Source organism: Pongo pygmaeus, chromosome 14 (genome assembly GCF_028885625.2).
Source record: "Pongo pygmaeus isolate AG05252 chromosome 14, NHGRI_mPonPyg2-v2.0_pri, whole genome shotgun sequence".
Taxonomy (NCBI): Eukaryota; Metazoa; Chordata; class Mammalia; order Primates; family Hominidae; genus Pongo; species Pongo pygmaeus.
In genome coordinates, this window is record NC_072387.2 from 124,137,697 (window position 1) to 124,154,242 (window position 16,546).

The 16,546-nt window shown below is 43.5% G+C and overlaps 1 protein-coding gene across 3 annotated transcripts in view; it reads left to right on the forward strand.

The window, feature by feature from the left end:
* The window catches only part of CFAP97D2 (CFAP97 domain containing 2), a 43,047-nt gene that overhangs the window by 22,772 nt on the left and 3,729 nt on the right, over positions 1-16,546 (forward strand). The window contains exon 1 of one of the 3 annotated variants that reach the window (XR_008493453.2): positions 9,054-9,220. The exons of the other annotated variants lie outside the window; for them this stretch is intronic. The gene's annotated coding sequence lies outside the window, so the exon portion shown is untranslated. Of the gene's footprint in view, positions 1-9,053; positions 9,221-16,546 lie in introns of those variants that run through there. 3 annotated transcript variants of the gene reach the window in all.

Below are 16,546 nucleotides of genomic sequence, written 5' to 3' on the forward strand. Positions count from 1 at the left end.
GTGCTCCTAAGACTACAGGAGCCAAGATCCCCTTGGTCTGGTTCATAGGCATTGGTTCCATGCTGGGAGAGTCAAGCCGAGAAGACCTGTGTGTCCCTCCAACACACACACACAGTGGAGCACAGAGCCTGGGGTGTCACTCAGAGAGAAGATTGCCATTGTCCCCACTCCGAGTTCCAGGGCTCTGAGATTTTGCCCAGAGGAAGAAGCAGACCCTTGTAACAGCTCCCATTCTCTTCCCAAAGGGATAGTTTCATTTGCAACAGAATTTAGAAAAGTGCAAGCCTCACTGGACATGAAAATAAAAGACATCCAAGTTGGGAAGGAAGAAGCAAACTATTTCTATTCACAGATGATATGATCTTGCATGTAGAAAATCTTAAGGAATGCACTAAAAAGCTGTAGAACTAATCCACAAGTTCAACAAGGTTGCAGAATACAAGATCAATACACAAAAATCAATTGTGTTTTTATATACTTGCAATGAGCAATCTGAAGAGGAAACTAAGAAAACAATTCCATACTCAAAAGTATCAAAAGAATAGATACTTGGGAATAAACAAAGGAAGTACAAAATTTATACTCCAAAAACTACAAACCATCATCCACAAAAACTGAAGATCTAAATAAATGGAAAAATATCCCATGTTTATGGATTCAGAAGTCTTGCTATATTAAGATGGCAATATACAAACTATTGCAGAATTTTGCTCCTTAATTCAGCTGAAACTGGGTTCTTATTACACAACCAGGAAAATCTAGGCACACGAACACATTGAAGGGTGAGTAGAGCAGGATTTTCTTGGGCGACAAAGGAAAAAAATAAAAGAAAAAAAAAAAACTCAGCAAAGTGAGATGGAGTCCTGCTAACAGGCTCCCACCTCACAAATGGAATCCCAGGCCACCACACAGGAACTGAAGAGGCCAGGCTCCTCCCCGGCCCGTGGCTTCACCTGTTTCCCCAGTGCGCATGTGGGCATGTGCAGACAAGGCCCTGGGCAGGTTCCCTTATCTGCACAAAAGCATCTGGTGTAAACACTTGTCAGATGGGGCAGAGATTCTGGGCATTTGACTGTCTCAAACCCAATCTACAAATTCAATACGATCCCAATTAGAACTCCAGCCAACTTCTCTGTAGAAATTGACACACTGGTTCTAAAATTTGATGGATTGTTTTAGTCAAAACAATCCTGAAAAAGAAGATCAAAGTAGTAGGACTCACGTGTCCATATTGTCGCTGGGGAGCAATGGCTATCTCAGCCAGTGGCATGGGGGTAATGAATTTACCAAGACAGTTGTAGGTAAAGAAAGGCAGATTTATGAGAGAAAGTAGGAAAATAACGTTTCGAGGAGGCAGCGGGCAGCCCACAGGAGAGAGGCTAACTATGAGGAGACCAAGGCTTGCTGGGGATTTTATAGGGTAGCATTTATGCTGACGAGGGCTTTGTGCAGCACCAATAACGCCAAAGCTACAGTGAGCTAACTTGCAGGTGTCTGGTAATAGCTCGGCACAGGAAAATTGTGAGCTGTTTACACGGGAGGGCTGCGTGTTCTGGACCATGAAGAAAGGCAGATTTGTCGCTTACCTGCTTTATCTCTTTGCTTTCCCTTGGTCCCACCAGCCTGACTCCTCTTTCCTAATTAGGACTCCACACCTATTTCAAACTTACTAAGAAAGCTATAGTAATCAGGATAGTACTACACTGGCATAAAGATAGACATATAAATCAATGGGAGTCCAGAAATAAGTCCATGTGTCTATAATCAATTTATTTTCAACAAAGGGGCCAAGACCATTCAGTGAGGAAAGAATAGTCTTTCCACAAATGCTGAGACAACTCTGTCGCCACATGCAAAAGAATGAAGTTGGACTCTCACCTCACACCATATACAAGAATTAATCAAAAATGGATCAAAGGCCTAGACGTAAGAACTAAAACCATAAAACTGTTAGAAGAAAACAGTGGGAAATCATCGTGACTTCAGATTTGGCAATGGAGTCTTAGATATGGCACCAAAAGCAGGAATGACAAACAAGAAGATACATAAACTGGACTTAATGAAAATTAACAACTTTTGTGCATCAAAGGACACTATCAAGAAAGTAAAAAAAACCCCACAGAATGGGAGAAAATATTTGCAAATCAGATATGATTAGGGACTTGCATCTAGAATACATGAAGAGCTCTCACAGTTCAATGATAAAGACAATGACCCCATTAAAAGATGGGCAAAAGATCTGAATAGACATTTCTCCAAGGAAGACATACAGATGATTAATAAGCACATGAAAAGATACTTAGCATCGTTAATCATCAAGGAAATGCAAATCAAAACCACAACGTGATAGCACTTCACGCCTACCAGATTGACTGGAATCAAAATGACAGATAGTAAGGAGTGTTGGTGACAATGTGGGGAAATTGGAACCCTCCAGGGCTGGGAGGAATGGTGCAGCCACTTGGGAAAACAGTCCAGCAGTTCCTCAAGTGATTAAACATATTTTAATAAATATATGGGGATTAAATATATTTACCATACAACCAATTTCACTCCCAAGTATATAACCAAGAGAAATGAAAACATGTCTACACAAAAACATATACAATTGATTTTTGTGTATTGATCTTGTATTCTGCAACCTTGTTGAACTTGTGGATTAGTTCTACAGCTTTTTAGTGCATTCCTTAAGATTTTCTATATGCAAGATCATATCATCTGTGAATAGAAATAGTTTGCTGCTTCTTTCCCAATTTGGATGTCTTTTATTTTCATGTTCAGTGAGGGTTGAACTTCTCTAAATTCTGTTGCAAGTGAAACAGTCCCTTTGGGAAGAGCTGGGAGTGGGGACAATGGCAATCTTCTCTCTGAGTGACACCCCAGGCTCTTTGCTTCACTGTGTGTATGTTGTGGGGACACACAGGTCTTCTGGGCTTGCCTCTCCCATCATGGAACCAATGCCTGTGAACCAGACCACGGGGATCTGGGCTCCTGTATTCTTAGGAGCACAATTCCCAAGGCTCTAGGTTGATCCTCCATTCCATAAACAGGGGCTGGGCAGAACAAGGGCACCTCCAGCTCAGGGCCACACTCACCTGGAACTTAGTCTCAGCAACAGGCAGCTGAGGACAAGATGAGAAAAGCTGAGGCCCTGCCTCTTCCAGGAAGAAGGCCCTTCGACTAGAAGCTGTGGGGAGTAGAGCCTGTGTGCTTGGCTGCAGCCTCTGGAGTGCAGTCTGCATTGCCGAGCTGGGAACAGCAGAGAAAGAGCAGGTTTCAGCTCAAATGCCAGAGACATTTGCCAAATTACAGTAGCTTTTTTTCTTTTCCTTTTTTTCTTGAGACAAAGTCTCACTTTGTTGCCCAGGCTGGAGTGCAGTGGCACAATCTCGGCTCACTGCAACCTCTGCCTCCTGGTTCAAGTGATTCTCCTGCTTCAGCCTCCCGAGTAGCTGGGATTACAGGCGTATGCCACCACACTTGGCTAATTTTTGTATTTTTAGTAGAGACAGGGTTTTGCCATCTTGGCCAGGCTGGTCTTGAACTCCTGACCTCAGATGATCTGCCCACCTTGGCCTCCCAAAGTGCTGGGATTACAGGCGTGAGCCACCGCTTCCAGCCAGTAGCTTTTTTTGAATAAATGTTTCTTCTTAGGACCATACAGCAGAGACTTTGAACCCTAACCCAACCATATAATGGAATATTGCCCAGCTATGAAATGGAATAAAGTATTAACATGGGCTACAACATGGATGAACTTTGAAAACATGCTAAGTGAAAGAAGGCAGTCACAAAAGACCACATATTAGATGATTCCACGTATATGAAACAAATCTATAGAAACAGAAAGTAGATCAGTGGTTGCTTAAGGCAAGGGTATGGAGGGGTAGCAAGATGATAAAGGGTCCAGAGCTCCCTAAGGAAGTGATGAAAATCTTCTCAACTGACTGTTGATGACTGTGGGCGTCTCCCCATTGAACTGCACACGATAAATGACTGACTTGTATGGTATGTGAACTGTACTTCAAGGAAGAATCTCACTGCTTTTGGGGGCTTCTAAGACCCACAGCCCATTCACCAAACCTACTGCAAATGGCAAGGGACCAGGGTCACCGGATTCTGGCCTTCTCTGGTCAGCTGGATGTGTATGGATGCTCCTGTATGGGATCAGGGAGGAGTTCTTGCCTTAAAGGGATAGGCATTGAGACACCAACAAAAAGGGACCCCTCCCAGACCCAGTGCAATCCCTGAGGGGATAAAAGAAAGAAGCTGTGGCCCCGGCACAGGCTGCCAAGCATCGCCACAGCATGGCAGCTGTGTCCCCAGGTCCACCTGGTGTGGGCAAGGCACAAGCTCAGCCTGAGCCCCATCTGCTCCCCTGCCGCTGCAAGGGCAGCACCGTGCAGGGCACACAGAAAGTCCTCGGGGCTCGCAAACCAGAAAGTATCTAGACAGGTCTCAAACAATCTAGGGGTTTATTTGCCACCATTGAGGATGCTACTGGGCTACGGCATGGACAGCGAGGGGAGGGGTCCTGTTCTTGTGAGGCTTGATATTACAGTGTAATATAGAATGAAGTAATTATACAACTCAACATCATGTAGAATCAGTGGGACCCCTGAGTTTGTTTTCCTGCAACTAGATGATACCATCTAGGGATCATGTGGAGACAGTGACAGATCATCAGGTATTAGATTTTCATAAGGAACAAGCAGCTTAATCTCTCGAATGTGCAGTTCACAATAGGGTTCACACTCCTATGACAATCTAATGACGCTGCTGATCTGACAGGAGGTGGAGCTCAGGCAGTAATGCCGGCAATAGGGAGCGGCTGTGCTGCTCACCTCCTGCTGTTTGGCCTGGTTCCTAACAGGCCACAGACTGGTATGGGTCCATGGCCCGGGGGTTGGGGACCTCTGCCTTATAGGGAAAACTGATTAGATCATTGTTCTATGCTTGTAAATGTTCTCATGTAGCCAACTAGACTTTGTCACCACCACCATTTTTTTTCCCTAGAGAGGCTATGTGGTGGCTTTTAATCCCATTTTGGCTCTACAACTCAGGTCCAAAATATGTCCCATACTCTTCCTCTAAGAGAAGACATTGGCCAGAAAGCAAGGAGAAGCTGTCTCTGGAAAATAAAAAATCTGTAATCAATGCATCTCCTTGGGTCACTGGGCAGTTTCAACATTCCATGGAGATGGTAAGATCTGTGAACCAGGCTCTTGGTGGGACCTCAGCTCACTCTGCCGTCTCTCCCAGCTTTAGACCTGGGCTTCACGACTTCTAGCTGTGTGACCTTGGACAAATTGTCAGGTTCTCTGCTCCTTGGTTTCCCCATGTATAAAATAGGAACTCCTGTGCCTTTCTTGTAGGCTTGTCATGAGAATGAAATGAGTTAATACATGCGAATGCTTAGTGCTCAGCACTGAATTAAAGTCAGCCAATATTGTTGTTGCTATTAGCTTCTTCATATTTCAAATATGGATGTTTTCTATCAAGGGTTCTTTAACTTTTTCATGCCATGACCTGCTTTGGAAGAATGGTTAAGTCATAGACTCCTGAAAGCAGTGTGCTTAAATGAGTAGAATAAAATCCACACAATTTGACAGGCAGCCAATTATATTGAAGCACATTATCAAAATAATTTTTTAACCATGACAAAATAATTCATGTGCTTATTTATTACCATATTAAATAACAGGACCCTGCAGCAGGCCCTATAGCCACCAAAATTCACCTAAGTGAGAAGTATGAATAATGTTCCAAAAAATAAGCACCAACTGTAATACTGAAGTTTCTCTTGATGACAAAGTCATAGGTTACCGTGTTTGTTGCCTCCAATTATAATGGAAGAAAATGCTGAATTACAGCTAAAAACTGGTGAAAATATGACACAATTGCTTTCCTATCCAGGTTCATGGATGCCTGAATTCTATCCATGATTTTCTGGACTATGTGCCGAATCTCCCAGCCCATGTCTCTAGGATTTGGCTCTGGCTGGGACGACTTTAGGAGCCTTGTTATGTGTCCAGTTTCCTATTCAGAAGCCTGGACAAGAACCCCTTCCTTTGGGCTGCCAGAAACCACAAGATGTGAGTTCTCCCTGCTGCCTCCAATATGAATAAGCAGGTCCACAACCAAAGACAGCCTCATCCCTCAGGGAATTAAATAGGACCCCTTTGGTTTTTGGATATAGAAGGTGATTTTTAAAGCCTGGAGGAGAATTGGGCTAAATGAAAATTTAGGGAGGAAGGAAGACAAATGAAGCCAGCTACCAATTACTCATGAAAAGAGAAGAAAGCAAGCAAGGATAATCCACAAATAATGGATAATAGAGAAACATTCACTTTCTGCTGCCGTGAGGACCGCAGTGAAACAGGAGCTCGCTTACCAGTGCCATCTGGGCACCATCCCTCTGTCTGCATCCAACACATGCTAATTTGCTCCAGTGAAACTTCAAGTAGCCAAAATCATCATTTAAGCACAGTAAAAGAAAGAGAAGACTTAATTGGATGACATCAATTTGCACAATAATCCGAGTAGGTGGTCTCATAGAAGACCAGATAATAAAGTGAACAGGTCTGCCTGGAATAATAGCAAAGGTGTCAGTTAAAATGATGTCTCAAGTACAACACCTTTCTCCTCCATGTCTCAGGGGCCCTTCCTGGTATGTGAAAAGAAATCTAGAATGTTCCTGTAGGCCTAGCTCTTATTCAGCTTTCAGCCTTCACCTAAATGTCACATCTAGAGGAAGATCCTGATGCCCACCAGTGTGGCGCTCATTCTGTGCTCATTCTAGCTCCACCGTTGTGTGTTCCTTTACCATGGGCACCACAGTTGTCATTCAAGTAGCCAAAGTCATCATTTAAGCACAGTAAAAGAAAGCACAGTCACTTACTTGTGTGTTGACCTGTTTACTGTCTGTCTTCCCACTGAATCTCAAACCTTATGACTCCAGGGAGTTTGTCTCTTTTGTTTGTCATTGTAGACTCAATGCCCAGGCCAATGCTCGGCACATAATAGGTACTCAGTAAATATTTGTTGAATGACTGAACAATCAAATGAGGTCACCAGTGACTTCCTAGTTGCTCAATTTATTGAATTGTTTCCTTTTAAAGTTTAAAAAATAATGTTTTTATTGTTCCTGATTATAACATAATACATATTTATGGATACCAAGAAGAAATTTAAGTTAACTGTCATTTCATCACCCAGAGAGAATACTTTTTGTATATTTTCTGCATTTCCTTAGAGTTATATTTTTGTGCACATGTATATATTAAGTATAATTAAAATTGTACCTTATATGTAACCTTATATCCTGGCTTAAGACTTTTACATCTCATTGAAACTTTTGAACACCACTTCAATGGGTTCATCACTTTCTTAATCAGTTCCATATTATTAAAAATTAATTCAGAATTTTCACTATTATCAGTGATGCTGAAAGGAAAACTTTTATGCATTAATTCCATGTGGACTCTTCCGTCCTACTCTTTTTATGTTGAGTGACTTTGCTGATTTTGACCCACTGTATTTGACCCTCATAAAATGTCAGTTTAGTTTGATCCGATCTAACCCTTGACCTTTCTGCAACTTTTAACATAAGCATCCGCGCCCTCCTGGTTGTAATTCACTCCTGACTTTGTGCACTTCCTTCCTCCCTCAACTGTTTTCTTCTTCTGCCCCCGTGGCTCAGCCTTTGGCTGCCTCCCTGCCTGTCTGTCCTCCCTGGGCGACGTTGCCCAGCACCACTTCGATGCTGCAGATTTGATTGCAGATCCAGGTCTTCAGCCCTGTTGTCACTCCTGAGCACCAGCCTCCCAGATGGTTCCACCCAAATGTTCCACCCCAGCCCAAGCCCGGCTCCAGCCCCACCTTGGACGGCTTCAGCCTCCACCAGGCTGCCAACAGTGCCTCCCTCTCACGTCACTCCCAGGGTTAAATGAGAGAAGCACATTTCCTTGATACACACACACACACACACACACACACACACACACTCTTTAATGGCTCTGAGATGGAGATGCATCTTGCAGCACATGGTGTGCTATGGTTTTCCAAAACAACAGATGCAATCTGTCACCAATGAAACCAAATATGCACAGGACAGTGCCTGGCACAGAGGAAGTGCCCAACAAGTCTCCAGAGGGTGATGGTGACTTTCCAGGAGGAGGCCACCAACCATCCACCATTATTCCCTGCTTCCACAAATCTCCCTAGTTCACCAAACTTTCAGCCCTAACCCTGGTGGGTTCTTTACTTCGTGCTCCTCTGTGCTCCACAGCCAGGGTCAAACCCCTACTCTAGGCGCTTCCGCAGCCCCCCATGGCTCCCTCTCCATCCAGTGCAGCCCCCTGAACAAGTCTTCACCGCTCCCATCTCACCACTGCAGTGGGCTGGCATCGATGCCCCTCCCTCCCACTTCATGCTCCCCAGTCCAGCCCCAGCCTGTCCACAGGGGTCTTTCTCAAGTGCCTGTGGAGCCTGGTTTGAAGCCATTCAGTGGCTCCACACTGTGTTCCACATATGCCAGACTCTGTGCACTGCTAGACCCTCCAAAATCCAACCCCTGCCAACCTCCCTCACCTCTCTCCCATGGGCACCTGGGTGCTTGCCCTCCCTGTCTGGGACCCTGCTCTCCCCCACGGGCGCCCGGGTTCTCGACCTCCCTGCCTGGGGACCCCACTCTCTCCCACTCATCTTGTCCAGCATCTGCTCTGCTGACGACGCTCAGGAAGCACCGGGAGACTTCCCCGCTGTGCCCCGTTGTGCTCACCCTGAAAACGCCCCTCCTGCAGTGCAAAGCGAGCACGCAGGGGCTGAGTGTGCCCTTTGCTCCTCTCTGAGCCAGCAGCTCCCACTCCAGCACCTGGAGAACCGGTTTCTTAAATGTTGGTTCAGTGGGAAGCAGGAGCAACCCTCCATCCCGGGACCCCTTCCTGCTCTGGAGCCTGTTGGCCCTGTCGAGGGAATGGCGGCCTTAATAAAATCCAAATTTCAAAACGTGTGTTCTCTTTCCTGGAGTCTGCACAGGGGGAAGAGGGAACAGGAACTTCACAGAGTGCAGAAGAAAACACGGCTATTCTGGAAGGAATCACACACTCAGAACCATGGTATGGAGCTCAAAGGTGGTGTGAAGACTGGGGCAGGGCTGAGAAGTCCCGGGTGCTGGTGCGGAATCTCCCCGGAGACAGCAGATACGCCAAGCAAAAAGGTACCCGCACCTTCTTTTTCATCTAAAATCCATAGCAATTTGAAATTTCCCGTTTTACTTCATCAGATTCATCAAAATTATGTATTCACTCATTCTTTGCCATATTAGAGCATTTTGTTCAGTTGTCAGCAGGACATGTCAAATGGTCACATCCTAGTAACAAGAGATGCAGAACAGTCAACCAGCTGATGACCTCACCCACCACGCATTTGTTCACGAAGTTGAGGAAATTAAAACAAGCTGAGCTGATTGATTGTAGATTGTGAAAGAAAGATTTGGTGAAAATAACTTAGCCAGATAGTATGCATAAAACATCATTAACACCAGGTTGGCCAGGCGCAGTGGCTCACGTCTATAACCCCCAGCACTTTGGGAGGCCAAGGTAGGGGGATCGCTTGAGCTGAGGAGTTCGAGACAAGCCTGGGAAATATAGTGAGCCACTGTCTCTATTAAAAAAAGAAAAAGAGGCAGGGCATGGTGGCTCACGCCTATAATCCCAGCACTTTGGGAGGCCAAGGCAGGTGGATAATGAGGTCAGGAGATGGAGACCTTCCTGGATAACACAGTGAAACCCCGTCTCTACTAAAAAATACAAAAAATTAGCCAAGTGTGATGGCACAAAATTGTAATCCCAGCTACTCGGGAGGCTGAGGCAGGAGAATCACTTGAACCCAGGAGACGGAGGTTGCAGTGAGCCAAGATCTTGCCACTGCACTCCAGCTGGGCAACAGATCGAGACTCTGTCTCAAAATAAATAAATAAAATAAAAATTAAAAAGAAAAGGAAAAAAGAAAAAAAGAAATCATGTGATGATCCTGAATTAGCTGTCCCACAGAATCCAGAATGGAAAGAATTAAAAATCTGAGTTTGTCCCACCATTTAAACTCTAAACTCTCTTCATTTTATTCAAATTGACAAAATTGTAATTCTAAAGGAAGAACCATGAGATTTAAATTTTATCATTAATTATACTGCTTATAAATACCCCCAATAAATCAAATTAATTAAAGAGTTTTAAAGATCTTCCATCACTCGCTTTACCTGTATATATAACCATTATATTGTGGACCATTATAATGTGGAAGATTGCTTTCCTTAAAATCCAGCCCATCATAAGGAAAAATATGTAGACACCAAAGATTAAATAAATGCTCCAGGACCATGGACCCCACCCCTGCACAAGCTCCAAGACCACAGACTCCATCCCTGCACAAACTCCAGGACCACAGACCCCACCCCTGGACAAGCTCCAGGACCACAGACCCCACCCCTGTGGAAGCTCCAAGACCATGAACCCCACCCCTGCACAAGCTCTAGGACCATGAACCCCACCCCTATGGAAACTCCAGGACCACAGAACCCATCCCTGTGGAAGCTCCAGGACCACAGACCCCACCCCTGTGGAAGCTCCAGGACCACAGACCCCACCCCTGTGGAAGCTCCAGGACCACAGACCCCACCCCTGGACAAGCTCCAGGCCCATGAACCCCACCCCTGTGGAAGCTCCAGGCCCATGAACCCCACCCCTGTGGAAGCTCCAGGACCATGAACCCCACCCCTGTGGAAACTCCAGGACCACAGAATCCATCCCTGTGGGAGCTCCAGGACCACAGAATCCATCCCTGTGGAAGCTCCAGGACCACAGACCCCACCCCTGGACAAGCTCCAGGCCCATGAACCCCACCCCTGTGGAAGCTCTAGGACCACGAACCCCACCCTTATGGAAACTCCAGGACCACAGAACCCATCCCTGTGGAAGCTCCAGGACCACAGACCCCACCCCTGTGGAAGCTCCAGGACCATGAACCCTACCCCTGGCCAAGCTCCAGGACCACAGACCCCCACCCCTATGGAAGCTCCAGGACCACAGACCCCATCCCTGTGGAAGCTCCAGGACCACAGGCCCCACCCCTGTACGAGCTCCTAACCCTAACCCTAAGCCTGAACAAGCTTCAGAACCACAGACCCCACACCCTGGACAAGTTCTAGGACCACAGGCTCTACCCCTGCGCACCTACTTGAAGTAGCACCTCATTGCCTTGGCCCCTGCAGTTTCCACAGGTATTTGTGCTGATGTCAGCTTTGCAGTGCTTCCTTCCATGCCTGGTAGAACATTGTAAGCCCAGCTTTGCTGCTTGCTGGACATCTCTTATAGAATCCCGAAGAGTGAAGAGAGCAAGTACCTGTGCAAAGACACATCACTGTTAAGCAGCTACTAACTCCGAAATTATTCAGAAAATCTAGTTTGCCTTGCAATTTACATTGAAAATTTAAACATTTCAAGTCCAATCAATTTTCTCAAATCTTTTAACTACAAAGCTAATATTTGCTTTTTGTAAACCATAAAATGTCAAACAGTATAGAGGGTGTAGGGAACATGGGAGTCTTCTCTTGGATGGCAGCCCCCGGAAGTAATTACTGTTAGCAACTTGCATGTGAACTTTGATTTTTATTTGTCAAGTACATATATTTGAGGTTTTGTTTGTTTGTTTGTTGAGATGGAGTCTCGCTCTGTCACCCAGGCTGGAGTGCAGTGGCGCGATCTCGGCTCACTGCAACTTCTGCCACCCGAGTTCAAGTGATTCTCCTGCCTCAGCCTCCTCAGTAGCTGGGGTTATAGGCATGAGCCACTGCACCCGGCCATATTTGTTTGTTTAAACAAAAATGGAGTCCTACTCTATGTAGTTTTCTGTAAATTGCTCATTTCACTCAATAATGTATCATACAAATAGTTTCATTCGATACATGAAAGGCTTCTTCATTCCTTTTTTAGCAATTACAAAATATTTTGTACAGATTTGCCTTAATTTATTTAATCAGTCCCCTAATTATTGAAATTTAGCTTGTTTTCAGTTTTTCGATATTCCAAGTGAAACCATGATGATCATCTTAACCCATATGTATCTTTACATAAAATTATGCTGTAACTTATATTCCTAGAAGGAAAATTGTTAAATCAAAGGTAAGCACATTTAGATTTTCAGTGGATACCACCTAATTGCCCCCCACAAACAGTCTAGCAATTTTTACCTCTGCTTAAAGTGGTCCCAAAGTGTCTGTCTCCTCATAATTTTGCCAACCCTGGGTAGTAAATATATTTTTAAATTTTGGACCATCTGATTTCTTCCTGTATGAATTGTCTGCTCACAGCCTTTGACCAAATTCTTATCGTATGTTCCTCTTAGTTATTAATCTATAGTAAGCATATGTTATCAATATTTACCTTTTTTCTATTATCAATGTCATAAGTATCTCTTCCACATTATTACTTATCAATTCACCTAAGTTTATTTTAAGGTAGCCAAATCCATCAATAATTTCCCTTATGGCATCTGGTCTGTGTGCCATACACAGAAAGGGCTCTCTCAAGCTAAGATTATGCAAGTATTCTCCTGTATTCTCTTCTAATACCATAAGTTTTCTTGATTACCTTTCAGTTTTTAGTAAATATGGAACTTAATAACTATGGAATTTTTGTGTATTGTGCAAGTTAGAGATCAATGTTTATTTTTTCAGTTTATTACAAGTTATTAAAAATTAGTTTACAATTGTCAAAAACTCTATTCTTCACACTTCATAGAAATTGTTCTCCAGAGGTTTGTAGTAGTGCTTTCCCATGTCCTCACCAACATGAAGTGTTACCCGTGGGGGCACTCTTTGCTCATTTCACTGCCAAAAGCAGTGTCTGGTTTGATGCTGCCCCTCTTTGACTACAGGTGAGACACTTTCTCCCTCACTGTTCTCTCTCACAATGACAGATCATTGTGGTGATATGTCACAATTCCATCTGTGGGCTGGGCTCAGGCAGGAGAGTCAAATTGCTCAAGTGCTTGGCAGAGGCTTATGTCAAAGTCAAACCTGCAGGAAGTTTTGGGGATGAGATTTAACAATCCCGCACATGTCTTGTTCTAGGTATGAGAGTCAGCACCTCCTATATGTTGGGTCTAAGTACACAAGTCAAAATCTCACTAGTGGACTGAATTCGTGCATGAGAGCCTCCCAGAGCCTCCCACCTCTTCTGCTTGCTTTGCCCTTGTGAAATCACGGCCCCACAGGTGTGCTTCTCCCAGCCTGTCTGTGTCTGCGACACTCCTTCTCCAGGGATCTCAGTGTTTTTATCCACATTGTCACCTCCACTGCCCTCCTCCCAGCTTGTTTTCAGATATCATTTTATTTTTTACTTATTTATTTTCTGTTATACTTTAAGTTCTAGGGTACATGTGCACAATGTGCAGGTTTGTTACATATCTATATATGTGCCATGTTGGTGTGCTGCACCCATTAACTTGTCACTTACGTTAGGTATATCTCCTAATGCTATCCCTCCCCACTCCCCCCACCCCACGACAGGCCCAGTGTGTGACGCTCAGCTTCCTGTGTCCAAGTGTTCTCATTGTTCAATTCCGACCTATGAATGAGAACATGCGGTGTTTGGTTTTTTGACCTTGCAATAGTTTGCTGAAAATGATGGTTTCCAGCTTCATCCATGTCCCTACAAAGGACATGAACTCATCCTTTTTTATGGCTGCATAGTATTCCATGGTGTATATATGCCACATTTTCTTAATCCAGTCTATCATTGATGGACATCTGATATCAGATATCATTGATATCAGATATCATGATATATCTGATATCATATATCATTGATGGACATTGATGGACTTGGTTCCAAGTCTTTGCTATTGGGAATAGTGCCGCAATAAACATACGTGTGCATGTGTCTTTATAGCAGCATGATTTATAATCCTTTGGGTATATACCTGGTAATGGGATGGCTGGGTCAAATGGTATTTCTAGTTCTAGATCCTTGAGGAATCGCCACACTGTTCTTCCACAATGGTTGAACTAGTTTATAGTCCCACCAACAGTGTAGAAGTGTTCCTATTTCTCCACATCCTCTCCAGCACCTGTTGTTTCCTGACTTTTTAATGATCACCATTCTAACTGGTGTGAGATGGTATCTCATTGTGGTTTTGATTTGCATTTCTCTGATGGCCAGTGATGATGAGCAGTTTTTCATGTGTCTGTTGGCTGCATAAATGTCTTCTTTTGAGAAGTGTCTGTTCATATCCTTCGCCCACTTTTTGATGGGGTTGAATAAAGAATAAAAGAGAGAAGAATCAAATAGACGCAATAAAAAATGATAAAGGGGATATCACCACTGATCCCACAGAAATACAATCTACCATCAGAGAATACTATAAACACCTCTACGCAAATAAACTAGAAAATCTAGAAGAAATGGATAAATTCCTGGACACATACACCCTCCCAAGACTAAACCAGGAAGAAGTTGAATCCCTGAAAATACCAATAACAGGTTCTGAAATTGAGGCAATAATAGCCTACCAACCAAAAAAAGTCCAGGACCAGATGGACTCACAGCCAAATTCTACCAGAGGTACAAGGAGGAGCTGATACCATTCTTTCTGAAACTATTCCAATCAATAGAAAAAGAGGGAATCCTCCCTAACTCATTTTATGAGGCCAGCATCATCCTGATACCAAAGCCTGGCAGAGGCACAAGAAAGAAAGAGAATTTTAGACCAATATCCCTGATGAACATCAATGCAAAAATCCTCAATAAAATACTGGCAAACCGAATCCAGCAGCACATCAAAAAGCTTATCCACCATGATCAAGTAGGCTTCATCCCTGGGATGCAAGGCTGGTTCAACATATGCAAATCAATAAACGTAATCCAGCATATAAACAGAACGAACGACAAAAACCACATGATTATCTCAATAGATGCAGAAAAGGCCTTTGACAAAATTCAACAGCCCTTCATGCTAAAAACTCTCAATAAATTCGGTATTGATGGGACGTATCTCAAAATAATAAGAGCTATCTATGACAAACTCACAGCCAATATCATACTGAATGGGCAAAAACTAGAAGCATTCCCTTTGAAAACTGGCACAAGACAGGGATGCCCACTCTCACCACTCCTATTCAACACAGTGTTGGAAGTTCTGGCCAGGGCAACCAGGCAGGAGAAAGAAATAAAGGGTATTCAGTTAGGAAAAGGGGAAGTCAAATTGTCCCTGTTTGCAGATGACATGATTGTATATTTAGAAAACCCCATCGTCTCAGCCCAAAATCTCCTTAAGCTGATAAGCAACTTCAGCAAAGTCTCAGGATACAAAATCAATGTGCAAAAATCACAAGCATTCCTATACATGAATAACAGACAAGCAGAGAGCCAAATCATGAGTGAACTCCCATTCACAATTGCTTCAAAGAGAATAAAATACCTAGGAATCCAACTTACAAGGGATGTGAAGGACCTCTTCAAAGAGAACTACAAACCACTGCTCAACGAAATAAAAGAGGACACAAACAAATGGAAGAACATTCCATGCTCATGGATAGGAAGAATCAATATTGTGAAAATGGCCATACTGCCCAAGGTAATTTATAGATTCAATGCCATCCCCATCAAGCTACCAATGACTTTCTTCACAGAATTGGAAAAACTACTTTAAAGTTCATATGGAACCAAAAAAGAGCCCACATTGCCAAGTCAATCCTAAGCCAAAAGAACAAAGCTGGAGGCATCACGCTACCTGACTTCAAACTATACCACAAGGCTACAGTAACCAAAACAGCATGATACTGGTACCAAAACAGAGATATAGACCAATGGAACAGAACAGAGCCCTCAGAAACAATAATACACATCTACAACCATTTGATCTTTGACAAACCTGACAAAAACAAGAAATGGGGAAAGGATTCCCTATTTAATAAATGGTGCTGGGAAAACTGGCTAGCCATACGTAGAAAGCTGAAACCGGATCCCTTCCTTACACCTTATACAAAAATTAATTCGAGATGGATTAAAGACTTAAATGTTAGACCTAAAACCATAAAAACCCTAGAAGAAAACCTAGGCAATACCATTCAGGACATAGGCATGGGCAAGGACTTCATGTCTAAAACACCAAAAGCAATGGCAACAAAAGCCAAAATTGACAAATGGGATCTAATTAAACTAAAGAGCTTCTGCACAGCAAAAGAAACTACCATCAGAGTGAACAGGCAACCTACAGAATGGGAGAAAATTTTTGCAATCTACTCATCTGACAAAGGGCTAATATCCAGAATCTACAAAGAACTCAAACAAATTTACATCATTTTATTTTTAATATCTTTGGGTCATTTTATTTTATATTGTCTCATAAACAGAATAGCATAATTTTGCATTTTAACCTAGTCCCAGAGGCTTTCCCCACTCAGTTCTATCCATTTATATGTATTGACATAAGTATATTGTATTTGTTCTCATTTCTGGCTCTTTTGTTTTCATTTCCTTACTTT